Source organism: Mesoplodon mirus (genome assembly GCF_964341445.2).
Source record: "Mesoplodon mirus genome assembly, chromosome: 19".
Taxonomy (NCBI): domain Eukaryota; kingdom Metazoa; phylum Chordata; class Mammalia; order Artiodactyla; family Ziphiidae; genus Mesoplodon; species Mesoplodon mirus.
Genome location: NC_138995.1, coordinates 39,104,115 through 39,130,624, shown reverse-complemented (window position 1 = coordinate 39,130,624; position 26,510 = coordinate 39,104,115). Strand labels below are relative to the sequence as shown.

The 26,510-nt window shown below is 48.8% G+C and overlaps 1 pseudogene across 1 annotated transcript in view; it reads left to right on the top strand.

The window, feature by feature from the left end:
* LOC309794491 (zinc finger protein 541-like) overlaps positions 1-7,386 on the top strand; it is a 150,648-nt pseudogene extending 143,262 nt beyond the window's left edge. Inside the window, exons 10-15 of the transcript in view lie at positions 91-194; positions 1,434-1,509; positions 2,068-2,156; positions 5,665-5,805; positions 5,988-6,169; positions 6,287-7,386. The product of the transcript in view is annotated as a zinc finger protein 541-like (transcript). The remainder of the gene's footprint in view (positions 1-90; positions 195-1,433; positions 1,510-2,067; positions 2,157-5,664; positions 5,806-5,987; positions 6,170-6,286) is intronic.
* Positions 7,387-26,510: the final 19,124 nt, after the last annotated feature.

Sequence of the window (26,510 nt, the reverse complement as noted above, 5' to 3'; positions counted from 1 at the left end):
TCTGTGCTGTTGGGGAGGTTTCCTCTCTGGCACTTGCTGACCCTCTGTGTCTCCTCTCCTTCTCGCTGCCGGGCTGCCTGCTGGAAACAGTGACCGAACTCTGCAACCTGGCCTGCTCCAACGTGATGCCGGGCGGGGGCACCAACCTGGAGCTCGCTCTGCACTGCCTGCATGAAGCCCAGGGCAACATCCAGGTGCGGTGCAGGCGAGGGGGGTGCTCAGAGGAGCTGCAGGAAGCTCCCTGCTCTCTTAGGGCCAGGGGCTCTAGGCGCAAGACACGTGCCTTCTACCTGGGGCTTTGCAGCTCACGAGAACCAAAGGCTGGCCACCCACCCTTCTCCCTGGTCGCTTTGGGACTGGTGGTGTCCTTTTGAACGTAGGGGAAATGCACACATACGGGCTCAATCAGTTATTTCTCTGGGGTGACAGCAGAGCACCAGGGTTCCTCCAGCGTTACCTCATCTCAGCGCAGCACTGGGGAGGCGGTGCCTAGCAGAACCAACTCAGGGCCTGCATTAATCTGGTTTATTTACTGAACATTGACTTTTGGATTTAAAATGGTGTATGCAAACCTCTGATGCAACAGAAATGCCTCTGCCTCCTCCAAGGACCCTCCTCACAACCCTGAAGTTTAGACAATGAAGAAGTCCAACTGTGTGTAGTGGGAGAGGAAGTCACGTCACCCGAGTTGGAGACCCAAGAGTCAGGGCTACATGGTGCTTTTTCTCAAGCTGAGAGGCAGTGGCTGGCACGTGGTGGGTGCTCAGCAGAGTAATCAGCACACGTTTACTGGGTCCTCCTGATACCTGGTGATGTCATGGTATCAGGCTGGGGCCAGCTCAGGGGCCCATTCTTGGTTTAATGCTCTGCTGCCACCATCTTGAAATTCTTAATAGTTTCTGAGCACAGGGCCCCGTGTTTCCATTTTGCGCGGGGTCCTGCAAACTGCATAGCGAGTCCTGACGGGAGTTACGCTGTTGAGCAAGACAAATGCCCTCTCTTTGCAGGGCTTACATTTTAGGAGAGTGAGCACATGAAATACATTTTTTAAAAGTGATAGATAATGATCAGTGCTATGAGGACCATAACATGGGGTAGGGCGGGGGCAGTGCCGCTCCAAATGCTGCTCCCTGAAGAAATAAGGAGCTTGTGCCAGAATAAGTCCACACACTGTTTCGTCATCAAGTAAATCTTGCTATGAAAAAGGTAACGTCAGCTGCACTCAACAGTCCGCTTAGTGCTGTAGGCAATGTGTCCCAAGTGGTTCACAGCTGGTGGCCAGTCCACAGACCGACCACACTTTGAGTCGCCCTGGGGTAGGGGTGGCTTTAGGGAGGGCTGCACATATTTTCTGAATGGATGAAAGAATGAAGGCGGGCCTCTACCTCACCTTCCCTCCCTCAGAGAGTTGCCCACCACTCCTCTCGTTCCAGGTTGCCCTGGAGACCCTGTTACTGAGAGGACCCCAGAAGCCACGGACTCACCCTCTCGCCAACTATCACTACACAGGTAACGAGCGTGGCTGTCCGCGTGGTTTTGGCCTGGCTGAGGCCCCTGCGAGCCAGTCACTTTCCATGGCAAGCTCTGCACGTGCCTCCCGGAGTTCTCTTGGGGCCTACACCTGCCCTCCCAGAAGGGCCCGTCCTCTCTGGGGGACTCAGTGGGTGCTGTTCTCTAGTTGGATCCAACCTTCCCCTTTCCACTGGTTCCCTCGTGGGCTCTTCCTGGCCAGAAGGGGGGTGCCAGGTTGGGGTGGGCTCAGGTTTCCCAGTTGAGCACTCCAGCCTTGGAGTCAGGCAACCAGGGGCCCACGGCTGCCCTTGGCAAGTCTCTTAACCAGAGGAAGCCTCAAGTTGCTGCACCTGTCAAGTGGGGATGGTAATAGCCCCTACCTGCTAAGGTTTTTGTGAGGATTGTGTGAGATAAAGCAAGTAAGGGGCTTAGCAGAAATCTTGGCATATAAGTGGCGCTCAGTGGCCTGAAAAAGGAGGGGAGTCTGCACTTCAGCCGTGGCTGTGGTCCCAGAAGGAGAAACAGCCTTCCTCCTCTTGGCTGTTTCTCCAATAGGTTCGGACATCTGGACCTCCATGGAGAAGAGGCTCTTTAAGAAGGCGTTCTGTGCCTACAAGAAGGACTTCTACTTGATACACAAGATGGTAAGGCGAACATGGCAGGCTGGTGTAGACAAGGCTCCTTCACACGGCCGAGGTGCTAGAACTGCAGGGCCTGTCGGGGCGATACTCTGCTCATGCTGTGAACAGTTGACAACTACAATGCCATTGCTTGGAACAACCTGAAACGGTACAGAAATGAATCCCATGTTCCAAATAAAGCCCTCCAGACCCCTCCCCACAATCCTACTTCTGATTGATAACCTGACAGGTATTTACTGCCCATACGGATTTTACACACCTATATGCACTTTCTCAAAAAAGGATGACATCATATACTTAATATCCTGCTGATTAATTTGCTTTTTTTTAACTTGATGTACGCAAAATTGCACATAATCGAAGTGTAAGATTTAATGTTTTTGACATAGTTATACACTTGTAAGACCACCACCATGATCAAGATAATGAGAGTATCCTTCACCCCCAAAAGTTCCCTCCTGCCCCTTTGCAACCCTTCCTTCCTGCCACCCGGGTCCCTAGTCAACTCTTGTCTACTTTCTGTCACTCTAAATGAGTTTGCATTTTCTAGAGGTTTATATAAATGGAATAATCATACAGCATGTGATCTGCTTTGTCTGGCTTCTTACACTCAACCTAATGATTTTGAGATTCATCCATGTTGTCATGTGTACCCATAGTTCATCCCTTTACTGTTGAGGAGTATACCACTGTGTGGACGGACCACCGTTCATTTAATCATCCACCTGTTGGTGGTTTCCCGTTACTGATGACTACAGATAAAGCTGCTCTGCACATTTACATACAAGTCTTTGTACGGACATGTACTGGGTTTTTTTTTTTGTTGTTTTTTTTTTTTGCGGACACGGGGTTGGGATTATAAATACCTAGGAGGGGAATGAGGGTAACTTATAGTAGATGTATGTTTAACTTTTTAAGAAACTGCCAAACTGTTTTCCAAAGTGGCTCTACCACTTCCCATTCCCACCAGCAGGTTATGAAAGGTCCAGTTGCTCCACACCCTCGTCGACACGTGGTATGCTAAGTCTCTTTAATTTTAGCCATTCTAATGAGTGTACAGTAGCATCTGACTCCATTTTCCTAATGACTAATGATGCTGAGCATCTTTGTGTTTTTTTGCTCTATGTGCACCTTCTCTGGTGAGCTGTCTGTTCATATCTTTTGCCTCTGTTTTTATTGGAGTGTCTGTGTTTTTATTGAGCTGTAGGAGTTCTTATTTTGTTCTGAACACCAGTCCTTTATCCAGATATATGCTTTGGAAATATTTTCTCCCAATATGCCATTTGTCAGTCTTCTAACAGTGTCTTTTGAAGAAAAGTTTTAAATTTTGCTTAAGCATAACTTACTAGTTTCTCTTTTATAGACTGTGCTTTTCGTGTTGTATCTAAGAAATCTTTGCCTAACCCAAAGTCACAAAGATTTCCCCCTATGTTTTCTTCTGGAGGTTTTACAGTTTTAGGTTTTATTTCTAGATTTATGATCCATTGTAAGTTTATTTTTGTATGGGGTGCGAGGTGAGTTCATTTTTGCATATGGATATTTATTCCAATACCTTTTGTTGGAAAGACCATACTTTCTCCACTCAGTTGCTTTTGTACCTTTGTTAAGTATCAGTTGGCCATATATATATGCATCTACTTCTGGACCCTGTATTCTGTTCCATTGATCTGTTTGTCTTTTATTAAGCTATTCCCATACTGTCTTTATTACTGTAGCTTTATTCTAAGTCTTGAAATTAGAAAATGTTAGTCCTTCAACTTTGTTATTCTTTTTCAAAGTTATTTTTTGTATTCTACATCCTTTTTAATTCCCTATGAATTTTAGAAATAACTTGTCAATTTCAAAATAAAAATTCCTGCTAGAAACTTGATTGGTACTGTTTTTGACTCTCTACGTCAACTGGGGAGAGTTGTTACCTTAACAATATTGAGTCTTCTGACTCGTGAACAGGGTATATCTATTTCAATCTTTAATTTTTCAGCAATGTTTTGAAGTTTTTAGTGTACAGTTGTTGCATACTTTTTGTCAGATTTATTCCTAAGAGCTTGTTTTTTTTGTTTTGTTTTTTTTTTTTTGCGGTATGCGGGCCTCTCACCATTGTGGCCTCTCCCGCCGCGGAGCACAGGCTCCGGACGCGCAGGCCCAGCGGCCATGGCTCACGGGCCCCACCACTCCATGGCACGTGGGATCCCTCCAGGACCATTGCACGAACTCGTGTCCCTTGCATCGGCAGGCGGACTCTCAACCACTGCGCCACCAGGGAAGCCCAGTACTTGTGTTTTTTATGATGTTATAGAGTTCTTTTTTATTTCAGTTTCCAATGGTTTGTTGCTACTATGTATAGAAATAAAATTGATTTTTATATTGATCTTGTGTTCTGAAATGTTGCCAAACTAACTTACTAGTTTTGGTAACTTTTTTGTGGATTCCACTGAATTTTCTACATAGACAGTCATATCATCTGTAAATAAAGACACTTTTCTTTCTTCCTTTCCAACCTGGATGCCTTTACTTTTTTTCTTGCCTTTTTGCACTCTAGAACCACCAGTACAGTATTGAGTAGAAGTGGTGAGAGTGGAAATCCTTGTGTTGTTCATGATATTTGAGGGGAAACCACTCCACCGTTAGCTGTAGGGATTTTGTAGGTATCATTTATCAGGTTGAAGAGAAGTTCCTTCTATTCCTATTGTGCTGAGAGTTTCCATCAGGAATGGACATTGGATTGTATCAAATGCTTTTTCTGCACCTATCAAGATGCTCATATGATTTTTCCTTTTTAAGTTTAATATGACGAATTACATTGATTTTCGATTGTTAAACCAACCTCACGTTTCTGGGATGAGCTCCACTTAGTCATGGTATATTGTCCTTTATATATATATATATATATATATATATATACATATATATATTGTTGGATTCTGTTCGTTAAAGTTTTGTTTAAAAATTTTCATCTATGTTCATGAGGGACATTGGTCTGTAGCCTTCTTTCCTTGTAATATCTTTGTCTGGCTTTGGTATCAGAGAAATGTTGAACTTACGGACTGAGTTGGGAAGTATTCCTTCCTCTTCAGTTTTTTGGAGGGCTCTGCCTAGCTGTCGCATAAGGCTATGAGGTATCCAACACGTAAGGACACTCTGGTTTAATTAGTCCCAGTCGGTAGTCATGTGGCTCCACATGATGTCACAGTGAGCGTCCTCGTGTGTACCTTTGTGTGCGTTTTCCTGGAGAGAAGCCTTCTTGGGCCAGCCTTGTTGCTCAGAGCGTGCAGAGCTTAGATGGTGTTGACTCTGGTGGCTTCTCTCTGAACTCCTTCATCCCCAGGAGGACTTTGTGATTCTCTGTCTCCCGTAGCAGTGGAGCACAGCAAGCCGTAGGGGAGACACGTTTCAGGAGGGCTTTCAAAAAGTGGCAGCTGGCCCCATGGGGAGGGGATTTAGGGCGTCAAGGCCATTCTCACTGCTACTCCTGAGGCACTGTCCTTAGTCGGCTTCTGTCTTCCTCCACTAGGTCCAGACAAAAACAGTAGCCCAGTGTGTCGAGTTCTACTACACGCAGAAGAAAATGATCAAGTTTGACTGCGGCCGAGCCCCAGTGCCGGAAAAGAGGGTCAAGAGAGAGCTGGGTGAAGCAGACAGGACAGAAGCGAAGGTAGAGGGTCTCGGGATAGGGCTTCAGGAGTTCAGCACGGATCTGGATGCCCGGTGCCCATCCAAGCTGGGTGGCGGTGGGGGGTGCACCCCGCGACGTCTGGACGCTCTGGACACCTGCTTCTCTCTTAGAAGGGCGGCGGGGCGGTCAGCACCCTTTCATCACCTCTGCCCCCTGTGCAGGTCACTCATAGCCCTCGGAGGAAACCCAGCCACCGCCCAACCCCCGAATTACAGAGGACCACTGAGAGTTACAGGAGGGAGTCCATCCCCAACTCCAGCCCAAACACCGGCTCGAAGCGGACCCCTGAGCTGCCGGGGAGCAGCAAGGGCCAGGGCTTCTTTCCCTGCCAGAAGTGTGAGAGGTACCGCCCTTTCCCTAGATGCTCCCACACCGCCTGCCCTCAGCCCTCTGGGGTGCCCCCCTCAGGGCTACCCGCCTCCCCCTGCTCTGACCCCTGTGTCCTCTGGTGCCTCCTCAGGGTGTTTGGCAAGATCAAGGGTCGGAATGCCCACATGAAGTGGCACCGGCTTCAGGACCACGTGGATCCCACCGCCAGGGCAAGGGGGCCCGTGGAGCCCTTCCAACTGTAGGAGGAGGAGGGCGAGCTAGGGGCTGGCATCGGCCCTCTGCGTGGGCAGCTAGTTGGGATGGGCACCTCCAGCCCTGTTGCGTCTCCTTTGTTGTTTCTGTACGTTTTCCCTTGTATATAGTATTAAATTTGTTTCTTAAGAAGCTGTCTTCTGGCTTCCCTGCCTGTTGATCCAGCGAAGGCTTTTGAGCCCCTGCTGCTCCCAGAAGCCACAGTGACTGAGTCCCTGCCCTGGAGGACCCTCATACATTAATGCAGCCAGCATTTATCAAGCACCTGCTGTAGCTGTGCCAGACAATGCCCAGTCCACGTGATGGGGACATAGTGATGGAGGGACAGGCCCCTCCCCTCACAGAGCTTACATTTTAGGAGCGGGAAGGTAGGAGTGATAAAGCAGCAAAAAGGTGAGTTTAGATATCTATAGTGCATATGCTTTGGGCCGTAATAACAGAGGAGTCAGCGTAGGTTTAAGCTCTCAGGACACGTGGTGGTGCCAGTGGCTCCACGGTGAAGTCCAGGCCTGCCAGCAGTGGCCAGCGTCTGCAAGTCGGCTGCAGCAGCAGCAGCAAGAATCCCCTCTTGTACGCGGAGCACCCAAACCTTCGGAGGGTGCAGGGCAGAGAGCAGCTCCCTCCCTTCCTTGTTCCCCTTTTTAAAAGTGAGGAAAGCTTGTAGCAGCGCCCAACGGAACGCCCCTCACGTCTCCTCGGCCAGAACTGTAGCCCGTGCTCTTTCTGAACTGATCCGTGGCAGTGGAAAGGCAAGTGGCCACCGTTATCCCAGACCCTCAAGATTTGTCTCCAGGACAAAAGCATAAGTTGTGTTCCCCCCAGTTCCAGGAGTGGGGAGAACCAGTGTGTTCCCTCAAATTTGTTGTCACCCGATCCAAACTGGAATCCCATTTGCCAGGAAAAGAAGAGGAAGCAGAAACGGCCACTGGGGAGTCAGACCTTGTGTCCACCACAAAGTGACGAGGAAAGTACAGCAGCGGGCCAAGTCCGAGGGAGTGACGGAGTGGCAGACGCTGGCAGGTGGATGGCGCGGGGGTGGGAAGCCACACTGAGGAGGCTGCTGAGGCTGAGACCCACTTCCAGGCCACGGTGCGGCAAAGCACAGACTCTGCCACGGGAACCAGGGGAGGCTGTGCAAAGCTCTAGCTGCTGTGAGGGTGCCGTGGGCGGCAAGACGGGAATCCTGGAGAGTAGCTGGAAGGCTCTCAGCGGAGATGGTGGCCTGGGCTGGAGTAGCAGTGAAGAGGCCAGAAGCGCAAGGATTAGGGATCACGTTAGAAGTAGATTCAGACATGCTGACGGGTCACACATCACAGGGAGAGCTGGTAAGGAAAAGGACAGATCGAGGTTGGCAGGGCAGGTTGGGGTTTGAGCAACTGAGTAGATGCTGTTAACTGAGATGAGGAAGAGGGACACCTCAGAGGATTGATGGCTTAAAGGCGTGACTGTGTCTGTAACTGTGTGCTGCCTTCGGAGGGACTGGCTAGGGGAGCAGGGCAAACGCTGGTGTCAGGAGGCTTCACAGAAGGGCCAGGTTTCAGCTCAGTCCATCTGAAAAGACGGGGAGGGAGGAGGAGCAGAGGAGGAAGTTGAGTTGGAAGCGGTGCGGGCACTGTGGTTGGGGAAAGGACTCTGGCATCAGATGAACCAGAATCTACAGCCTGGCTCTTCTTCCTTCTTTGCCACCTTGGGCAAGTCATTTGCCCTGTTTGAGTCTCAGTTTTCTCATTCTGTAACTGGGATGGAAAATGCCTACCCACATATATCTGGTTGGTTTGTTTTTAATGCCCTTTAACTTTTTCTTGTTGTTGTTGTTTTGCTGTGTTGGGTCTTCGTTTCTGTGCGATTGCTTTCTTTAGTTGCGGCGAGCGGGGGCCACTCTTCATCGCGGTGCGCGGACCTCTCACCGTCACGGCCTCTCGTTGCCGAGCACAAGCTCCAGACGCCCAGGCTCAGTAGTTGTGGCTCACGGGCCTAGTTGCTCTGCGACATGTGGGATCTTCCCAGACCAGGGCCCTGCATCGGCAGGCAGACTCCCAACCACTGCACCACCAAGGAAGTCCCGAACCTGATGTTTCTTAAATGCTTTCCGGGATGGCAATCCAGGACACGAGTGTGTAATCTATACATGCATTTTAGAGCAAATATTCCACAAGTAATAATTATGCCAAGGGCATGGAAAACCCACTGATACTTGACCAGGCGATGGATCAAAACCTGTAGTTCGGGGGCTTCCCTGGTGGCACAGTGGTTAAGAATTGCCTGCCAATGCAGGGGACACGGGTTCGAGCCCTGGTCCGGGAAGATCCCACATGCCGCGGAGCAACTAAGCCCATGCGCCACTAGTGAGCCTGCGCTCTAGCGCCCGCAAGCCACAACTACTGAAGCCCGCACGCCTAGAGCCCATGCTCTGCAACAAGAGAAGCCACTGCAACCAGAAGCCCGCGCACTGCAACGAAGAGTAGCCCCCACTCGCCGCAACTAGAGAAAGCCCACGCACAGCAATGAAGACCCAGCGCAGCCAAAAATAAATAAATAAAATAAATAAAATTAAAAAAAAAATAACACCACCTGTTATTAATCCTAGTGGAGGGCTCAGAGCAGTACGTGGCTCTTGGCTGGCACGCGAGAAACATCATCTATCGTTGTTACCGTCATTATTACTGTCCATGTTGTCGTTAATAACAGCTCAGTGAGGTGGGCACTGCTCCCTCCTTGCCTCCCAGACCGGGGAAAGGGGTCACCCTGCTGCTGAGTGGAGGGCAGTGCCTGGCAGGATGGGGCTCCGGCTCAGCCCCCAACCAAGGACCAGGCAGTTCTGAGTTCCTAACCGCTAAATGGCCATAACCAAACCCGCCTCCTAGGACAGTCGTGACGTTCACTGACGTCACGTACAGGAGGTGCCGAGAACCTGACCAGGGACGTTATGGGCATTAAGAAGACGGCACGGGTAAGAATAATACACATTGTTACTCTTCCGTAAATGTAATAACATGAACATAATGTGTATTTGTTGGGTTCTGGATTTAGTCATTTATATTATGCCAGATAAATTATTTGGAATGTTACTGTGGTTGTTGTGAGGACTAAATGAAAATTACTGTAAAGGGCCTGGCATATGATAGGTATTTGGTAACTGATAGTTATGTTAATGAAGACGGAGGAGGGGGGAGTGGGAGGGAGAGAGAAGAGGGGGGAGGAGGAAAAAGGAGGGGGAGGGATGGGGAGCAAAGCGGGGAGGGGAGAGGCCACAGAAGAGGAAGAAGAGGGAGGGACGACTGGCACTGAGTAATGGGCCCGGCACACAGTAGGTGCTCAATAAAAGTCCACTGTGTTCCCCGCTCTGGGCTTTGCTCATCACCCCTGCCTTCATCTTCCAGGTGGAGACTGAGGTCCACAACAGTCGATCCCCTTCCCCCAGGTCACACACCCCACCCATGGCTGGGCCGGGACAGGACCCCCCAGCGCCCCCGCCCTGCCCACTGTGAACTCCAGAGCCAGCCTCTGCCTCTGTTCCAGCTCTGTAGCAGCTGCCCTCCAAGGCCAGGGACTCAGGACCACACCTCCTTCTCTGAGGGGCCGGAGGGCACAGCTGGGGGTCCAGCAGCTCCGGCCTCACCTCCACCCCACACTGCTCCTCAGTGACTGCCCCCTGCCCCCCTCCCGGCAAAGTGCCTCAGGGGACGAGTGCGACCCCTTCTCCCCTCCCCCACTGGCTGCCACCACAGGCGACTTGGGTGATGCCCATCCACCCCCGCGCCAACCACCACTGCTCCAGACATCCTACCAAGCTTCCACGCACCCATCTTTACAAACTTCCACCCAACCGCCCATCTTTCTTGTCTTCCAAACACACAAACTGACCCGTCCTTCCATCCGCTCCTCCTTTTTACTGTTTTGGGCCGCACTGAGAGGCTTGCGGGATCTCAGTTCTCCGATCAGGGACTGAACCCGGGCCCGGGCAGGGAAAGCACTGAGTCCTAACCACTGGACCGCCAGGGAAGTCCCCATCCGCCTATCCTTCCATCAGCCCACGCATCCTTCCCTCCCAACCACGCAGACAGAACACGATGAGAAATCACACACAATCCCAGTCCAGGGCCATGGAGTTGTTACCCTCTCTTTTTCTTCTTGGTAGGGGGAGGGGGATGGTCCCGAACTCACTGAGGACATGGTGACTGTCGTGCCCCCCCCCCCAGCTGGGTCACCATCCCTAACCCTCAATAGCATTCTCTGAACTTCCTGATCACCACTACAGCCCCTATTACCCTCGACGGCTCTGTGACGTAAAGAATCTCAGGGAGGGAACCCATATGGTTATTTCAGGGGCTCCTCTGGACAGTACCCTGGAGAGTCTGATGAAAACAAAGGACCCTCTTGCCAGAAACATGCATGTGGGCCAGAAATGTTACACGTTCTTTCCCAGGGGAAGTGTGTCATGGGACACACACACACACACACGTATGCACACACGTACACACTTCACGGGCCCTGGGTTAACAAGCCCAGTCTAGAACAGAAACACATGGCTCCGGAGCCTCACACACCCATCACGCTCGCCTCTAGAGCTGGCCCCGGGGACTGTCCCCAGAGAGGCCCTTCCAAGGCTCTTGCTGCATCCGTGCGGCAAGATAACACACTCTCTCTGGCTTCATATCTCCGCCCACACCCACTGTCTTCCCATGTCACCAGCTCTGTGGCCTACGAGCCCCTGCCCTTCCCAACCAGCCTAAGGTGGGCAAGGCCTGGCCAGGGAATGACAAGGCAGGATCTGCAGAGAATCTGGAGAAGACGGAAAGGGGGGAGGGAGATCCTGCCTGCAGATGGCATGGAGGTTGGGGGGGAATGGCCCGAAGGACCCAGGGGGCCCAGGCTGGAGAGGGCGGGGCTGAAGGATGTGGCTGAGCCAGGCTCTTCCAAGAAGGAACGTCCCTTCCGGGGAGGTGGACGGGAGACCACGGCCCCTCCGGGAATGAGCGGGATGCTTGGCTGGTTACCTGCGCTACAAACGAATCATGAAGGGAAGGAGGGGGCGTCCACTCCAGCTCTACGCAGGGCCCCCAGCTGGGGATGTGGGGAGGGTCCTTTTGGGGGCCAGCTGTGGAGAGAGAATGAGAGAGAGGCTGTGAGTGAGACAGTCAGTGAAAGGGAGAAAGATGTAGCCAGAGAGACGAGAGGTCAAATACCAGTTTAAAACCACAGGAAAGGGGCTTCCCTGGTGGTGCAGTGGTTGAGAGTCCGCCTGCCGATGCAGGGCACGTGGGTTCGTGCCCCGGTCTGGGAAGATCCCACATGCCGTGGAACGGCTGGGCCCATGAACCATGGCCGCTGAGCCTGCGCGTCCGGAGCCTGTGCTCTGCAAGAGGAGAGGCCACAACAGTGGGAGGCCCGCATACCGCAAAAAAAAAACAAAACAAAACAAAAACCCACAGGAAACAACACTGTACATTATCACATATATATATGCAGACACACTGCACTATATCTACATACAGTGTGTGTACATATATATATATATATTCACACACACACACATCATGCAATAGTATATAACATTATATGATATAATCCATCAGCACTTCAATCTAGCAAACTACAGTCAGGTCTCATCATCTGAGGTGCTTATGTCCTATAAGGTCACCGTGAATTTGCGATTATGGCCGCTGAGCCGCAGCCCCTGGGGAAAGACAGGGTTAGCTTCCTGCCAGCCTCTGGTCCCATTCTCATCAACCCATCAATATATCCCCTTGGCTTATGTGTGTTTCTGTTTAAAGGCACCTTGTTTGGGACTTCCCTGGTGGCGCAGTGGTTGAGAGTCCGCCTGCCAATGCAGGGGACACGGGTTTGAGCCCTGGTCCGGGAAGATCCCGCATGCCGTGGAGCAACAGAGCCCGTGCGCTACAACTACTGAGCCTGCGCGCCTAGAGCCCGTGCTCCGCAACAGGAGAAGCCACCGCAATGAGAAGCCCGCGCACCACGAGAGTAGCCCCTGCTCGTCGCAACTAGAGAAATCCCACGCACAGCAACGAAGACCCAACTCAGCCATAAATAATAAATAAATAAATAAATTTATTTTAAAAATAATTTAAAAAAACAATAAAGACACCCTGTTTAACATAAACGGTTGATTCGCTCACACCGAGCTCAAGGCCCACAGCGCTGTAACTCATGCCTGAGGGCAGGTCACCTCACACGCGCGATCTCTCCAGAGCACATCGCAGCCTTCCTGTGCTTATGGACAGTGGGCGGCCCTTCAGCCCTACACGGGAGGGGCCGGGTTTAACAGCAAAACCACCCACAAAAAGCACAAAAGTGCAAAACAACAGGGCGCTAAAGAGGATGCTTCTTTATAGCTCTCGAGCTGAACAGAGAGGCAGAGGGTCGCCGCGTTCAACCTCAGCTGGTAGCACGTGCATCGGGAGACTCAAGATAGACTCACGGCTCTGCACACGTCTGCAAGTGACCAGGAAAGCGCCGTGAGTACTGATTTGGGGGTTAACAATGTTAGCAAACAGGCGGATTCACAAATATGGAATCCACGAATAACAAGGATTGACCTGATGACAGTAATGATGGTGGCTGTGATGACGATGATGATGGCTGCTGGTCTGAAGTACTCTGCACGTATCAGCCTGTTCACCGTCTTTGAATCCCTATGAAGCAGGTGCTTTTCGCAGCCCCATTCCACAGATGAGGAAGGCGAGGCTCAGAACGGTGAGCCATACGCCCTATATCCCTCCAGTGGTCAGTGGTCAGGCTGGGGTCTGAGCCAAGGTCGGCTGACTCCAGAGTCCCCGCCCTTAACCACTATCCCACAGACGGTCCTCTCGTCATATTGTTTCTCTTTTAAATGTGAAGCCAACACGCCACAGGGTCAAGATAAGACGAAGCTGGGTGACAGCCTTTGTTAGCATTTTGTGAATGCCTGGGATAGCTCAGATCCAAAAAAGCGATAAAGCGAGCAGATGGAAGAGAGAGCAGGAACGAGAGCTGCTTCTCCTTTTTATGGAGAGCCCCAGGCCCTGGAAAGAGCTAGAAAGCATCTGTCACAAGACCCTGGAACACGGGATCCTGGCCCATCTAGATTCCAGGTGCACTGCCCTGGACCAGGGTGATCACAAGCGCCCAAGGTGGCTTTGGGAGCGCCGCCAGCTCCATGTGGGTTCCCCCCTCCTCCATGCCCCAAGCTTTGGGTGTGGCCCAAGTTCTGTAAACGTCAGTCGGACCAGAAGTAGAGCCAGGAGGTGGGTGTCTCCTGAACAGGGCTCTCCAAAGGGGATCTGCGGGTGAATGTCCAGTGGGAGGCTCCAGCCTGTGAGAATCTGTTATCCATGTGTTTTCATTCAGATGCTAACAGCAGAGCAATGGACGAGGGGGACTTTCCGGGGAGAGGGCAAGGTTCTGCATGGTGATGGGGTGTCTGTTACATGGGGGTTTAAAAATTCACAGCTCAGGTTTCTGTATGTCAACACATATCAATTCAACCATGTTAATTTTACCTTTAAAAAACTGTACAAAACAGGGCTTCCCTGGTGGCGCAGTGGTTGAGAGTCCGCCTGTCGATGCACGGGACGCGGGTTCGTGCCCCGGGCCGGGAAGATCCCACATACCGCGGAGCGCCTAGGCCTGTGAGCCATGGCCGCTGAGCCTGTGCTCCGCAACGGGAGAGGCCACAACAGTGAGAGGCCCGCGTACCGCAAAAAAAAAAAAAAAAAAAAAAACCAAAACTGTACAAAATAAATAATCAGCATAGAGTTGTAGTGGGGGAGGAGAGCTAACAGACATGGCAAATGTTGGTAACTGTTAGAGCTGGATGATGGCTACCTGGGGGCTCAGTACACCGTTCTAGTTAATGTACATCTTCTCGAAAGTTTCCATAATAAAAAGAAAACCATTTGTCAATGATCAGCAGGTCCGGGGTTCCTCTGAGATGGGTCCCCTGTTCAGGTGCCAGGGTTGGCATCTATGTCGCCTATCAGGTTGATGCCAAGAGGCCCAGCATGGGGTTACAGTTTGGGGTTGGAGTCAGCAGTTCAAATCTCCACTTCCCCACACATGGGCTGAAGTCGGGCAAGTGACTTCACCGCTCTAGGCTTCAGTGCCCTCATCTGTAAAATGGGCACAATCATAGTCCTTATTTTCACGTATGGCAGTGGAGAGGCTCTTAGGCCTTTAATCCTCTGGTGTAGTAAAGTATTTTGTAAGCGATAGATACTGTTACACAATCATTTTAGCTGCCATTGTGAATCTTACCTAGTGGGGCAACTCCCACAGCTTTCTGGCCACAGCACAGTCAGGTTGGACAAAAGTCCCCAGGCCCCAGCTTTTCCACCTGGTGCCTTTTGTCACATTTGGCCCTTGAGCACATTTTGAAGGGTTTACACCCAAGGCAATAGAAATGAAAGCAAAAATAAACAAATGGGACCTAATCAAACTTATATGCTTTTGCACAGTAAAGGAAACCAGAAACAAAAGGAAAAGACAACCTATAGCCTGGGAGAAGATACTTGCAAATGATGTGACTGACAAGGGCTTAATTTCCAAAATATACAGACAGCTCATACAACTCAATAACAACAAAACAAACAACCCAATCAAAAAGTGGGCAGAACACCTGAATAGTCATTTCTCCAAAGAAGACATACAAATGGTCAACAGGCACATGAAAAGATGCTCAACATTGCTAATTATCAGAGAAATGCAAATCAAAACTACAATGAGGTATCACCTCACACCAGTCAGAATGCCATCATCAAAAAGTCTACAAATAATAAATGCTGGAGACAGTGTGGAGAAAGGGGAACCTTCCTGCACTGTTGGTGGGAATGGAAATTGGTGCAGCCAATATGGAGAACAGCATGGAGGCTCCTTAAAAAACTAAAAATGGAGTTACCATATGGAAGGGTTTACATATCATTTGATTATGCACGTGGTCCGACTTCAACTGCCAGGTACCAGGTCTCCTTGGGTCCTTCCAAACCCCTGTTGTTACCCCATTTGTCAGGTGAGATAAACGAGGCTAAATAGAGTGGTGAATGGGAAACCATGGGCCACACACAACCAGTGATACGTGCCCCCTACCCACTCATGCACAGGGCTACCCAGGAGCCTGCAGCTCTCAACCCGGCAGACAGAGGGAGCCTTGAAAGACACAAATGAACCCACTGAGAGTGGAAAGACAGAATTTGAATGCTGTCTGGATATCTGATGATACTAAGAAATTGTGATGAAGATTCTAGGTATAACAATGGCATAGTGTTTTTGTTTTTCTGCTTTTTTTCCTTTAGAGTTCTTACCTTTTAGTAATACATCCTAAAATACATAGGGGTGAAGTGATCAAATGTCTGTGATTTACTGCAAAATAATCCAGTTCTGGGAGGTCAGGGGCATACTGACCTGCGCTGTCCAATACGGAAGCCACTAGCCATGTGTGACTACGCGCATTTAAGTTCAAGCTAATGAAATGAAATTAGGGCAAATGACTTGAGTAGTTATTTGTCCAAAGAAGATATACAAATGGCCATAAGCACAGGAAAAGATGATCCACACCACCAATCATTAGGGAAATGCAATCAAAACCACAGATGCCGCCCCACCCCCATTAGAAGGGCTACTATCAAAAAACCAAAAATTAACAAGTCTTGCCGAGGACCTGGAGAAACTGGAACCCTGGTGCTCTGTTAGTTAGTGGAAATGTAAAATGTTGCAGCTGCTGTGAAAAACACTTGGGCGGTTCCTCAAAAAATTAAAAATAGAATTAGCATATGACCCAGCAAGTCCACTTCTGGATATATACACAAAAGAATTGAAAGCAGGGTCTTGAAGACAGATTTATACACCCACGATCACAGCAACACTATTCACAAGAGCCAAAAGGTAGAAACAACCCAAGTGTCCATCAACAGATGAATGGATAAGCCAAATGTGCTGTCTATTTACAATGGAATAGCATTCAGGGAGGAAATTCTGATACACGCAACGGCATGGATGACCTTAAGCTAGGTGAAGTGAGCCAGTGACAAAAAGACAAAGATACCATCTGATGCCACTTATGACGGAGAGACAGGAAGTAGAATGGCAGCTGCCAGGGACTGGGGGCAGGGGAGGAGAAACCGGGAGTTATTGTTTAGTGGGTGCAGAGTTTCAGTTCTGCAAGATGCTACAAGTTCTGGAGAAGGATGGGGGTGAAGGTTGCACAACTATGCAAACGCACTTACTGTCGCTGAATCGTACACTTCGAAATGGCTGAGATGGTAGGTTGTGTTATGTATATTTTACTGCAATAAACACATGGGAAAAAAAGGGGGACAAGGAGGAATGTGAAAGTTTTAAATAAAAAAGATTTACCTTAAGAGTGTAAAGGAAATTAAACATTTAGTTTGCGGTCACGGTGGCGACATTTCGTGGGCTTGACAGCCACACGTGGCTGCTGGCTACCACACAGGACACCGCAGATCTAGAATATTCCCACGGTGGCAGAAAGCTCTCTTGGACAGCGCTGGTCTGTCAGAGTGGCGGAAAACTGAAAATTGGCAAAGAGTTGGTTGATGGGGTCCATGTTTTACTATTCTACTTTGTGCACATTTGCAGTTTTCCAAAATGAAAATTTTTTATTTTGAAAATACTTGAACATCAAAAAATCATACGTCTCTCTGATTTTTTGTCGTCTGTCTCCCCCACCAAAATGTCAACCCCCCGCCCCGAGGACAGGGATTTTGTCTGTTTTGTTCCCTGTGGGACACCCAGAGCCTGCACAGAGCATGGCACATGGTAGGGGGTCACTAAATATTTGTGGGGTGAACAAATGAATTTGCACAGGTGGTTAAACAAACCCAATCATTCGTTCAAAGAGCAGCCTGGTGAGAAAGGCATTTACTAATTGCCCGCTCTGTGTCCAGCATGGGGGAGAGCTGAGGATACCGCAACGAACAAAAGCAGACCCAGTCCTTGACTTTGGGCAAGATCAGGACTAGTGGTTCTCAACCAGGGGTGACATTAGACGCCCCTCTCCTTCCTCGACACACACATACTCAAAAAGCTTTTGAAAAAGTGACCGGGGAGGTGGGGGACACACAATTAGCATGCAAAGCTGCAACCCCAAATTACGCACAGGGGAGCGGACACCTTGTGCTCCTTCAGAGCAGAAGCTTTAAAAGCCATCGCACGGTTCTGCCCAAGTCCTGGCATGACAATGGGTACGTGGACGGAGCCACAGCCAATGCACGAAGCTCGGACACACGAGCGAGAGAGGAGCCTTTGCTGCTGTCAGCTGCTGAGATCTAGGGCTCACTCATTACTGCAAAGCACTCAGCCGAAGCTGGCTGATACATCTAGGAAGAGCCTACCCTGCCCCAGTGCTTCCTTGGTATCAGGCCCTGTGCTAACCCCACACCTATTGATTCCTCCCAGGCCCCGGGGAGGCAGGAGGAACATTTCCCACAGCGCAGGAAACTGAGGCTCCCAGGGGTCAGGACACTTGCCCCAAACCACACTGTGAGGCCAGAATTTGAACTCAGACCCTGTGATTCTGAAGAACCTCCTTCTCCACCACTGGGCTATCAAAAGCACGAAAAGATGGGCTTGCGAAACCACAACCAGCTCAAGAGAACAGCCAGGATGCAACAATGACCAAGTGTCCTTCCAGAAAATCCTGTGAATTCCTCCGGCACTTGGAATGCCATCGGAGTTTTGCGTTGTCATCAGGAGTTGTGCAGAAGCCAGGCTGCTGAGCAGGATACAGAATTAAAAGTCCCCGCAAAGCCCCAGAAACAGGCTAATTTTAATTTAGATTTAATTTAATGCTAGTAACCCTCAGGTTATTTGCAAGTCATAAAAATCAAAGTCGACGGGACACTACCATTTGCTCATGGGAAGTGATAGGTGAAGAGGATGTGGCAAAGTCTAGCTGTTGCTTTTCCAAACACCATTTCCCCACCCCTCCTCGCCTTGCTCACAGAAGCCTGATGCTGCTCGGGGTAACCCCTGCCAATTCCAAGATGTAAACAAACGCTGTTCTGAGTCAGTCAGTCTTTTTCCAACTATGGGTCATGCCTTTGAGGGTTGTGAAATCCAATTAGCAGGTTGTGACAAGGAATTTTGTTTTAAGTTAAAGAGTATGGGGTCAAATGGAATGGGATAGAATAGGAAATATTCAAAGGCATCACACAGGGTAAGCAAAAGGATCAGTTTGTGATACTCGTTTCAATTTTGTGTGTCTCTGTGTGTACATATTTCCGACTGTGGGTTGTGGCCAAAATAGCTTTAAAATAATTGGACGAGGCCAGTGGCACTGCTCTCCCCTTTATCAGCCATTCACTTTCCCAGGCTTCCTAGCAGCTAGGCTAGCCATAGTTTTGCAAATAAGTAAAAGCCAAAGTGTACAGAGTTGGGTTCTGCTCAATGAATCTTTTGGGGAAGACAGAATTTGGGAAAGGTTTTCTTCCAGAATATAAAGACAGAGCTTCTCTAGGGAGAAAGTCTTTTGCTTCCTGCTTCCAGCTTTGAATACAGTTGAGAAGACTGGAGCTGTGGCAGCTATTTTGCAATCATGAGGCAATAAATCTGAGGCTGGTAAGCCCACCTACGGAGGATAACTGATGAGAGGAGAGAAAAAGACTAGGTTCTTAACACTCCTCATGGGTTGCCTGCCTCCAGACTTCTTAATCCTTACAGTTTAAGCCACTGTTAGGTTTTCCGTTATTTGCAGTCAAACACAACCTGACACAAACGAGTTGGCATTTCTACACATCTTTGCAGCCCATCACAAGGACTCTCAAAGCCTTCCGTGGGTCAAGGACTGTACTCTGTGAATCCGCTGATTGAGAAGAGAGGCCCAGCAAAATGGGAGAGGGCTGATGGCAAGGGGATCTGGAAAAAAGACCACTGGGGCCAAAAACTCTTCTTCTCCCTAGTCCCACTGTTTACAGCTCCTCCTATTTATTATCCAACCCTTGAACTTGGGCTGGCCTTCTGACTGGCCTTGGCCAACAGAATGTGGTGGAAGTGATGGTGTGCGTTTCTGAGCCTACTCTTTGCCCAGCTGCCATGTGACAAAGTCCAGGCTAGCCTTTCGGAGGACAAGAGACACATGCCCATCACCTCTATCATCCCAGCTCACAGCCAGCCAAGCCCTAGAAGCAGAGCTGCCTAGCTGACCTACAGCTGACCACACCCAGGTAAGACAGAAGTAACCAGAGGTACCCAAGGCCAAATTCTAACCAGTGGAACCACCGTTTTGTTTTAATCCACTGTGGCGCATCGTGTTTTCCAAACATGGCTGAAATAATGTCTACAACCTCCCATGATCTACCAAGGTGGGATCTTGCCAGTCCCCTTGAATTGAGGAAACTTTGTGACTACTTCAACCAGGACAAGGCAACAGAAGTGCCACTATGTGACTTCTGAAGCTAGGTCATAAAAGTCAACTCAGTTTCTGCCATGTCCACCAGGACATTGACCCTGGAAGCCCTAAGCCACCTTAATAGAATTCTTACCGCTCTGAGGCCACCATGCTATGGGGAAGCCTAAGCTAGACACATGGAGAGACCATGAGTAGATGCTCTGGTTGATGGTCTTATCTTCAAGTCATCCCAGCCCAGGTGCCATGCATGGCATATGAACAAGCCCTCAGCCCCCAGCCTGCGAGTCTTCCCAGCCAAGACTGCAGACATCATGGAGCAGAGACCCACTATGTCAAATTCCATGTCAAATTCTTGGCCCATAAAACCTGTGAGCATAATACAGTTGTTCCATTAAGCTGCTACATTTTGGGGTAATCTGTTAAACAGCAACAGTAACCAGAACAGCCTCTCAACTTGGGGGTTATTTGTTATGTGGCAGCAGCTAGCTGATACAGCCCTCTCTAGAGACTAAGTACCAACTTTGACCTCACACCTCTGACTCACCCAACTCTTTCTTTTTTTTTTTTTTTTAATTAATTCATTTATTTTTGGCTGCATTGGGTCTTCATTGCTGCGTGCAGGCATTCTCTAGTTGCGGCGACGGGGGCTCTTCTTTGTTGTGGTGCACGTGCTTCTCACTGTGGTGGCTTCTCTTGTTGCGGGGCATGGGCTCTAGGTGCATGGGCTTCAGTAGTTGTGGCATGCAGGCTCAGTAGTTGTGGCTCACGGGCTCTAGAGCGCAGGCTCATTAGTTGTGGCACATGGGTTTAGCTGCTCCGCAGCATGTGGGATCTTCCCGGACCGGGGATTGAACCCATGTTCCCTGCATTGGCAGGTGGATTCTTAACCACTGTGCCACCAGGGAAGTCCCTCACCCAAGTCTTACCCATTCCACCTCCCAAATCTCTCCACTTTATCTCTTCCTCTCCATGACCACTATTCCTGCCCAGATCCAGGCCTCACCATCTCTCTTTTCATCTATCCATCCACCCAGACTTTTGGGGAGAGAGAAAGAAAGAGCTCTTTGGAGAGCAATTAAAATCGACACCACCTTTATGTTCAGCGACCTTTAGAGTTCTAAAATCACTGAATTAGTTTAACAACATAAAAGCGTGCCCTATAAAACTTGGATTGCTCATAAAGCAACTGGTGTCTAGCTCCTAAAAGCCTTGTTTACACAGGTAGTCACACACTAGAAATGTTTGGTATGTTCTCTCTTTCCCTTTTTGCCATTCACCGCTGTTCTAAATGAAGCTATAAAGCCACAGACTTGCCAAGAAAATCAGGCATCTGAAAAGGTTTTTGAATTTTTTCTTAATACTAGTGTATAAAAAACAGGGGGGAAACTCTGAGGAGTGAAACAGGTAACGGGGTGGGGTGAAGGGAACAAAAGCAGCGATTACACTGACCAGACACAGGGCTGCCCAGGGCATCAAGCAGAAGAGAACACTTCAAGTTCAGGAAAAAATGGAGTTAAGAGAAGCGAAGGGGAAAGAAAAGCCCCTACAACATTCCACACATGCTTTAGACCACTTGTTCCTAAACGTGGGCAGGCACCAGAATCACCTGGAAGGCTTTTAAAAGAAAGAATGAAAGAATGGACTTCAGAATCAGCAGGTTGGGGGCAGGGGCGGGGGGTGCTGAAAATTTGCATTTCTAACAAGTTCCCAGGTGATGCTGATGCTGCTGGTCCAAGGACCACTGCTCTAGAAGCTTGTCTCTTTAGTTTTCCTTCTGGGGCTCTTGCTCTTGCATAGAACACAAGCCACCAGTTCCTAGCCAGTGCCCAGGCCCCTGACAATGTGGCCTCGCAGGGTCCCCTCCGAGGCTCAGGAGGGTCCAACAGCCAGTCTCAGTCTGATATCCTTTTAAACAGAACTTGGATTTGGTTCCATTCAGCAATGTACCCTCCTAAGAGGACGACTCACAGTGAGTATAGGCCTTTTGCCCCTTTGCCAGAGACTTCCTTTCTCAGCCTCCTTTGCAGCCAAGTGTGGACATGGGAAGATTTTTACATTTGGATAAAAAAGACAGAACCTTACATTGGGAAGATTATTTGCCCCTACTCTTTCCTGCTTGAGAGAATGATGTGAAGCATGGTGACAATGGCCAGTGCTACAGCAGCCATTTTGCACTCCTGAGGGGGAAGGCCCAGTGAATCAGAGACAGACCCAGCATCCTGGCAATATTGAGCTGCCAACTATGCCTGGAATGGCCTTCAACTAGATGTGTTGTTCCAGAAGAGAACTAAAAGCCTGAATTAACTAAGGTTAAACATACACCTACTCTATGACCCAGAAATTCCACTTCAAGGAATTGACTTAATGGATGTGAAAAGTATGTCTACAAAAACATTTGTACAGAAGTTTTCATAGCAGCATTATTCACAAAAGCCCCAAATTGGAAACAGCACAGTGTCCATCGACTGGTAGATGGAGAAACAAACTATGTTATATCCACGCACTTGAATACAGCTTGATAATGAAAGGGAATAAACTACTGATACACGCAAGGTCATGGATGAATCTCAAATCCACCATGCTGAGGAAAGGAAGCCAGACACAAAAGACCATTCACTGTGCGATCCCCTTGAAGTAAAGTTCTAGTGAAAAAAATCGGAGGTGTGATTGCCTTAAGCGAGCAGCAGGAGGGGGAGAGGGCTAAGTACTGACTAGGAAGGTCCACGAGGAAATCTTCTGGGATGATGGAAATGGTCTGTAGCTAGATCTGGGTGATGGTTACATAGGTAATATTGGCCAAAATTCATCAAGCAGTGCACTTAAGGTTTGTGCCTTTTATTATACTTACTTTGTATCCCAGTAAAGCACAGCTTAAAAAAACAAAAAACAAAAAAACCCTACACAATCCATTCTTGTTATTCGTGGTAGTTATGTTCGACAAAGTTGCCACAAACACTGAATTAGAGAATAAGGAACCATTGCTCCTGGGGGAAATACAGGTTCTTATGAGCCTCTGGTCCCAACATTTTCATCAACTGATCAATACATAACCTTGTTTTTACATGTGTTTCTGTTTAAAGACGCCTGATTTAATATATACGGCTGATTCATTCGCAGTAAACCCATAACCAACGGCGCTGTAACTCACACCTGAACGAAGCTCATCTGAGACACATCACAGCCTTCTGGAACTTAGGAACACTAGCCAACACTTCAGCACAATGTTTGCGGGGCATTTTAAACAGCTAAACCAGCAACCAGAAGCCCCCAAATGTGAAAAACGTGGCACTAAACAGACCAAGAAAAAGCCACTTGGCTACAGTAAGAGCTGAAACAAGAAGACAGAGGGTCGCCCTGGTTGATCTCAGCTGGGAACAGGCACACAGCACAACTCAAATTTTTCACTTGCTCTGCACATGTCTGTAAATGACTGGGAAAGCACCCGGTGTGCTGATCTGGGGGTTACAAAGAAATTTTACCAGGTAGATGAATTCACAAATATGGCATGTGGGAATGAGAATCAACAGTACAGGGAAATATTGGTCAAGATTATAGCACACTTATTTACCCTTTACCTGGAGATTTCACTCATGGTCTGATCCTACAGGTACAACCTGATATATCCAAAATTATACATTTAGGAGGTTTTTAGGGCAAGGTGTGTGTCTACCAGCGAGATATTGGAAGTAATCCACTGGCCATCACTGGAAAACAGGTTAAATAAACTGGGTCCATCTAAATGGGAATACTATGCAGCTGTAAAAAAGAATGAAGAATACAAATGGCCAGCTATATGGGAAAAGAATCTGAAAAACAATACATATATGTACATATATAACTGAATCACTTTGCTGTATACCTGAAATTAACACAACATTGTAAATCAACTATACTCCAACGTAAAATTTAAAACAAAATTTTTTTTAAAGAATACAAACGGCCAACAAGCCCATGAAGAGATGCTCAACATCAATAGCCACCAGGGAAATGCAAATCAAAACCACAAGTGGATGGGCTTCCCTGGTGGCGCAGTGGTTGAGAGTCCGCCTGCTGATGCAGGGGATACGGGTTCGTGCCCCGGTCTGGGAAGACCCCACATGTCACGGAGCGGCTGGGCCTGTGAACCATGGCCGCTGCGCCTGCACGTCCGCAACGGGAGAGGTCACAACAGTGAGAGGCCCGTGTACCGCAAAAAAAAAAAAAAAAAAAAAAAAAAAAAAACCCACAAGTGGAGACTGCTTCACCCACTAGGATGGCTACAATCAAAAAGACAGACAATAATCAGTGCTGGTGAGGATGTGTAGAAATCAGAACACTCATACACTGCTGGTGGGAATGGAAAATGGCGGGGCCTCAGTGGAAAGTAGTCTGGGAAACTCCCCAAACAGTTAAACACTGTTACCATGTGACCCAGCAATATCACTCCTACATATAGACCCAAGAGAAATGAATACATGCATTCACACAAAAACCTGTATACAAATGTCCATAGCAGCATTATTCATAATAGCCAAAAGGTTGAAATAACCCAAATGTCCACCAACGGATGCATGGATCCACAAAACGTGGTCTCTCAATTTGGTGGGATATTACTCAGACATCAAAAGGAATGAGGTACTGATATACCACAGTACAACATGGATGATCCTTGAAAGCATCATGCTGAGTGAAAGAAGCCAGACACAAAGGACCATATATTGTATGATCCCATTTTATGAACTGTCCAGAATAGACAAATCCACAGAGACAGAAAGATTAGTGGTTGCCAGAGGCTGTGGAGAGGGAGGAATTTGAAGTGGCTGTTCTTGGGCACAAAATTTTGGGGGGGGGGGTGATAAAATTGTTCTGAAACTAGATAGTGGTGATGGTTGCACATTATAGAATCTTGAATATATAACCTGTGAATCTACTAGAAAGTGCTGAATTGTACACTTTAGATGGGTGAATTTCATGGTATGTGAATTATATGTTAATAAAGATGCTATTTTTTAAAAAGGAACAAGGATGTTCTCCATATACTGACAGAGAAAGTTCTCCACGACTATTGTTCTGTGCGAAAGTAAAATGCAGAACAGTGTATAAAACGTTACCATCTGCTTAAAGACAGTAGGGAGGAGATACAAGAATATATATTCTAGTAAATCAACTATACATCTACTTAAAAAAAAAAGACTATATATCCTAAATGCCTTTCTAGGTCTAAAGAACTTCCAGAAGGATCTCTACAGCACTAAACCCACTTATGAACTAGGAGGGGGACCCAGCAGATGGGACAAAGATGGGACGGAGACACTCCGCTGCAAATGTTTCAAAAATAGCTTTTGGTTTTTTATAATTTGTTTTTTGTTTTGGGGGGTTTTTTTTTGGCCATGCCCCGAGGCTTGTGGGATCTTTGTTCCCTGACCAGGGATTGAACACGGGCCACAGCAGTGAAGGCTCCAAGTCCTAACCACTGGACCACCAGGGAATTCCCCAAAAAGTACATTTTAAAAAATGTGTTAAAAAAAATAAGAGGACAGTTTCCACCATCACTCATCAGCGTAAACTGTTACTTGCAGCCGAATGCACACAAACTAAAAAGCTATTCAGTGGTAAAAGGAAGAACTGGGATTTGAACCCAGACTTCGGGACACCAAATCCTTGGACAGCCTTCCAGGACTCCCCACTGCCTCAACTCCAGTGTCCATGAAAATGCTGGGAAACTGGGCATCTGCTGGCACGACCTCCCTTCCCTCTACCCTTCCCCGGCAGAAATTCTTTTCTTCCTGAACTTGTCAGGAGCCTTCCCTAATCATGGCCCGATTTCTCTCACATGATGCTTGAGGCAGAACCACTGGGGAGTCCTGAGAAGTGGGAGCCTGAGGTCTACCCCACGAGGGCCAGGGAGCTGGGTGGGCAGGTCCTGAGCCAGCCATGGGTTTGTGGTCCTGGTTTCAAGATGTCACACTTCATCCTGTTTCTTAACAAATGCCCCCCCACCCTCCTCCAGGGCTTACTTACAAGCAGCAACGTCCGTCTAACCCTGTCTGTGCTCACCATCTGGAGGGCTGCAGGGGAGTGGCTAACCGGCCTCCAGCTTCCTCTCGGGTCCCTTCTAAACTCAGCTCCCCACTCGGGCCAAAGAGGTCCATTTGATTTGAGGTCACGTGGTTTCCCCTTCCCAGGACTCTCCACTGCCCCACTCAACAAAACAGTGCTGGGGAGACAGCGGCAAGGACAACAGACATCCCTACTCTTCCTGGTGACGTTCTAGGGCAGGAGTCAGATGACAAACAGAGAACAGAGACATGGTGCCGAGAGGAGGAAAGCAAGAAGGCGGGAGAAAGGTGCTGTGGGGAGGGGGCGGGGAGGGCTCCGGGTGCATTTTTAGTGAAAGTGGTTGGGGCGGCCTCATAGAGAAAGGGGAGTCTGAGTTGATGTGCAGGAGGTAAGGGAAGGAGTGATTCAGACACCCAGGGAAGGGTGGTCCAGGAAGAAGGAACAGCAGATGCAAAGGTCCTGTGGCAGAAACATGCTGGGGTTGCTTGAGCAACAGCAAGGAGGTGAAGCGGGGTTGAGGAGACGATCAGGGTCAGCCACAGAGGGCCTGGTGGGCCGTGGTGAGGACTCGGGCTTTTATTCTGGGTGAGTCCAGGGACGTGACCTGACTTGGGTTTTCACAGGATCCCTCCGGCTGCTGAGTGGAGAAAGAATTGCACGAGGCAAGGATGGGAGCAGGGAGCCCAGAGAGGTGGCAATGGTG